Source organism: Hippocampus guttulatus, chromosome 17 (assembly GCF_054856545.1).
Source record: "Hippocampus guttulatus isolate MCC_2025c chromosome 17, RoL_Hgut_1.0, whole genome shotgun sequence".
Classification (NCBI taxonomy): domain Eukaryota; kingdom Metazoa; phylum Chordata; class Actinopteri; order Syngnathiformes; family Syngnathidae; genus Hippocampus; species Hippocampus guttulatus.
In genome coordinates, this window is record NC_141277.1 from 14,646,967 (window position 1) to 14,652,164 (window position 5,198).

Below are 5,198 nucleotides of genomic sequence, written 5' to 3' on the forward strand. Positions count from 1 at the left end.
GCTAACACCTCATCACCTTCTGTCTTTTTCGAGTGCATGATGTATCAGTCGGGACCATTCAGGGGTCAGAGAGTGCCCCCTGGTGACCAAGGACAATGTTTTAACTGTGGCAAAATGGGCCACTGGGCACCTGACTGCCGAGCCAGACCACAAGGACAAGGATGGAGGGGCAGAGGCAAAGGACAACAACGAAGCTACGACAGAGGAGGCTACGCACAGTCACGTGGCAGGGCAGACTACAACCAACAATCCTACAACGAGCCACCACAACAGACTGTCATGCCACCTCTCCAACCTGGCCCTCCTCAACCACCAAACCAGCAATACCTGCCACCGACTGCCGGTCAATATTCGCAATGATGGGGCCTTGGATCCACTAGCCGCGGTCTGCAGGAACCGATGATCAATTTGACGGTAGGAGGAACTTCTCTACCTTTCATGGTCGACACTGGAGCGCGACATTCCACCGTCATGACCTTACCACCAGAAAGTTCTCTTACTACCGGCGGCATCTCATTAGTTGGATTCAAGGGAGAAGAAACCACCCTGCACATGACTACCCCTATCCGCACTCAATGTTACTCACAAACGTTGATGCACTCTTTTGTCTTTGCACCAAATTGTCCAGTGAACTTGTTGGGTCGTGATCTCCTCATCAAGATGGCCCTGATCATAAAATGCAGCCCTGATGGACTCACTTTGGAGTTCCCTGATGGGATCTCCTACCACTGCTCTACTCAATCTGTCTACACAGACGCTCAACTACTTCAGCTGTTCGAGGGACAAGTTACCGTATTTTCACGACTATAAGGCGCCATTAAAAGTCTAAAATTTTCTCCAAAATGGACAGGACGCCTTATGATGCGGAGCGTCTTGTCTATGCGCTGAGTTCCAAAACCTGACTGACAGCCGACACGCTGTTTATATAGAGAAAAGGCGGAAGTGACTGTGGACAGGCATGCGGCAAAGAAGTCGGCCAATCAGTGAAGGGTGGGCGTGTATATATACATATATGGAGAGAAAGAGAGAGAAAAGGCAGACGTGAGTGACAGGCATGCGGGGAAGCAGGCCGCCAATGAGTGAAGGGTGGGCGTGTAAGTGGACGCTAAAGCGACGCTACAAGCAGGTACCAACACCTGTATAAAGTGTGGCTATGTGCATTGTTGCAAAACAACTTCGGTTTTGGTTTCTTAGAACCCCCGAAAATAAATTCTACAAAGAGACACGCCTACGAAGCTCAGTTCAAACTTCAAGCCATCGGTTATGCTTTTGGCATGCGTGCCCATCTCACAGCAGCGGTGAAAAACCAAGTCAAGCAAATGAACTCTGAGCTTGCCGTTATTACCGGAGGCTTGAATAAAGAACTCCAACCGCTGGACATCGGCATCAACCGGGCGTTCAAAGTAAAGTTGCGAGCGGCATGGGAACAATGAATGATCGATGGCAAACACAACTTTACAAAGAGTGAGAGGCAGCGCCGGGCGAGTTACGCCACAATTTGCGAATTGATTGTGGCTGCTTGGACGAACGTGTCTGCTTGCACTGTTGTTCGGGTTTTTGGCAAAGCCGGCATCTTTTCTGTGGAGCCACATGGCAATGAGAGTGACTGACAACGAGAGGGAACACGGCGTTTTTGATGGATTACCGTGGTACTTGCACAATTGTTCAATTCTGATGCAGAGGATGAGGACTTTGATGGATTTCTGGGTGATGATTGATCGAAAAACGTGAGTACATTGTACGATGGCTAAATAAAATACAACGGAACTCCGTTTTGCTTCGTTGCCTTTTTAAAAACGTGTTTTTAGCTTGTATCTGTATGTCTTGGCATGCTACCGTATGCTACAAGCTAACGTGTTTTTAGCGTGCGCGCATGCATGCCGTATGTTTAAGCTGGCGTATGTTTTACCACTTTAAAATCGCGCCCAATAATACAGTGCCTTTGTCTATGTGTAAAATACAGAAATAGCACCCATTAATGAGACTGCGCCCAACCATACGGTGCGTCGAATGGTCGTGAAAATACGGTACTTCACCTGCAATTGCCTGTGCCACAGCTGACATCTACTGGGCAAGAATGGACACGGATTCGACTGATTGGAGGAAGGCGGAGAGTTTCTGGATGAAATGGTCGCCTTGGGTTCGCAACCTTTGCACTTATGATATGGTGTCGGACTGCATGCATTGCACACTCTACTATGACAGAAAAAGTGATGAAGTGTAACAGTGAAGCATTTAAGGAAGTTGAGGGAAACACGTGGCAATTGAACATGGGCGATTTGTTTGTAGGAAAGCCAGGAGTAGCCTTTTTGGTTTCTCTAACAGACGAACAACAAAAATGGTACATGATGGCAGATCCGTCCGACCCGTCTATGCCACCCTGCCATCCACATATCTGGCTGATGGTTTCTCCACAACACACAGCCAAGGATCTTGGTCCATTCATGAGGGAATGTACAACGGCGACTGATTGGTATGAAACAATACACGAAAACTTGTTGTATTCCAAATCTCTCGATGCCTACTGGATCCAATCTGATGCATTTTATCCCTTTTCTGTTCTTGAACATAATCTTTTGGACAGGCATCATGGCAGAGAAATGACCGATAGTGATCTCGCTCTATCCATGCTCGAACAACTTCCACAGCACTTGTGGGCCACCGACTCAACAAACGTGGGACGATGCGACATCACTCCAGTCATTTTTCAAATAAAACCCGAACCGATTTATATTCCACAGTATCCAACTAAAGAATCGGGGCGTCTCGGCATAACAGACACAATAAATGGGCTGCTAAAAGCGGGTGTTCTATGCAAAATTCCGCATTCACGATATAACACACCTTCACACAAGGATGACATCTTGCACCATCCCAAACCCACCAATGTCAAGCAAATGCTTGCCTTCCTGGGACTTTGTAATTATTCTCGACACCATGTTTCAGACTCCGCTGAACTCACTCGCCCTTTGCGCGCCATGGTTAATGACCAAGGCATGCGAAACTTGACTCACTCTCTTACCTGGACTTCTGATGCAGACCAATCGTTCATCAGCTTGAAACAGTTTCTTTCCTCTGCGGCCTCGTTGGCCATTCCAGACTACACCAAAATGTTCTTTCTTGATGTGTCTGAAAAATCAAGCAGTGTGTCTGCTGTGCTTTTTCAGAAAGTGGGAGATAGTGAACGATACACTTGCTTGTATGCATCCACTCCACTTGACAAATATGAACAACGACATCCTTTATGTGCGGCTTTTGCCTCAGCTCTTGCTCGGCTCGTTCAGAAAACATCGCACATAGTTTTACATTATCCACTCACTATCCGCACATCACACAGCACTGTACAATACGTCACAAGCCAGGCATTCACCATGACAGGAGGGAGACAAAGAAAAATCGAGACAATACTAACCCAACCCCACATCTTGTTTACGCACGAAGGCGTCAACATGGCGGAAGGAATGATGGAAGGAAAACCACACTGCTGCACACAGCGGATAGTGGACGAAAACACGCGAGACACCATTGAATAATCCAGACATGATACTGTTTACAGATGGGTGTTGCTTCAAAGGAGAACAAGGACTCCAGTCGGGATTCTCTGTGACACGAATGACGGATGACGACTTCACGACGGTAGTAGCAAAAATAATTAACAAGTCCTCAATCAGCACAGAGAGCTGAACTGATTGCGGTTCAAACAGCTTTAACGCTAGTCCAGGGAATAACTGCCAACATTTACACTGACTCAGCATATGTGCACGTGGTAATACACACGGCTATGGCTGAGTGGCAACGAAATGATTTTGTGACTGTTGTAGGAACGCCGATTAGGCATCATCAAGACATCCTAGCATTGCGAGATGCTTTAATGCTGCCCAAAGCAGTGGCCATCATTAAATGCAAAGGACATTCCAAACGCTCAGACTTTGTAGCAAAAGGAAATGATTCGGCTGATAAGGCGGCAAAAGAGGCAGCAGGCTATCTTCCCACATTGCAACTAATGATCAGTGAGAATGAATTAACCGATAGGGAAGAGGTGAATGAGGATACAGTCAAGTTGTGGCAAGAGCAAGCCAGTCCGGAAGAAAGGAGTGTGTGGAAGTCGAAAGGGGGTACAAAGAGTGATAATGGAATATGGAAAAGGGATGGGAAATGCATCCCACCACAAAAACAGTTGAAACAGTTGATAAGTGAAGCCCATGGAGTGTGCCATGTAGGTGTGGATGAAACACTAAGACGACTCCACACCTGGTGGCACCCTTTCATGAGAACGATTGTAAAAAGCGAACTACAGGACTGTAGTGTTTGCAGTAGGTACAACAGCATGCCTACGAAGAAGATCCGGACGTGACTGCTCCAGGTCAAGTGGTTTCGATGGATTTCACTGACATGATCAAACCAGTGTCAGGATACAGGTATTTGTTGGTAATAGTGGATTCCTTTTCAGGATGGCCAGAAGCCTATCCTTGCAAAACTGAAACAGCGAACGCTGTGGCTAAACACTTGATCAATCATTACATTCCAACTCATGGGTTCCCAAAGAAAATCAGGTCCGATAACGGAACTCATTTCAAAAACAAACATCTACAAGAAGTAGAAAAGGCCCTGGATTTGAAACACTCTTTTGGTTGAGTGTACCACCCACAGTCCCAAGGCCAAGTTGAAAGAATGAACAGGAACATCAAAGAAAAATTAGCAAAAACATTAGCATCGTCTAAGCTAAATTGGGTACAGGCTCTCCCAATTGCCTTAATGAATGTAAGGATGTCACTAAATTCAGCCAAAGGGTGGACACCATTTGAATGTCATACCAACAGACCGTTTCCGGCACCAACAGCTCCACTGGAGGAATCGCAGGTGGAGGGACCACCTGGGCTGCAACAGCTGACCTTTACGTTCTCCAGCCTGACCGAAAAACAGGCCGGTGCTCCACTGCTAATGAATGATTGTGAACTTGTGTGGTTAAAGGTTCTGAAAAGGAAGTGGTCGGAACCAAGGTGGACGGGTCAATACAAGGTGACGGAGAGGACTTCATTCGCCTGCAAGGAAAGGGGGACACGTGGTTCCACTTGACGTCTACCAGACCAGCTCGAGGCCCCACAGGGATCAGCTTCCATCACATCAACAGCCAGAGAGACGAGCCTGGGACGACTACAACGCCTGACGACTTCGAAACAACGCTCGACGAATCCTGA

At 47.1% G+C, this 5,198-nt stretch overlaps 1 pseudogene; it reads left to right on the forward strand.

The window, feature by feature from the left end:
• The first annotated feature begins 399 nt into the window (after nucleotides 1-399).
• Nucleotides 400-5,198, forward strand: LOC147192209 (uncharacterized; annotated as a pseudogene).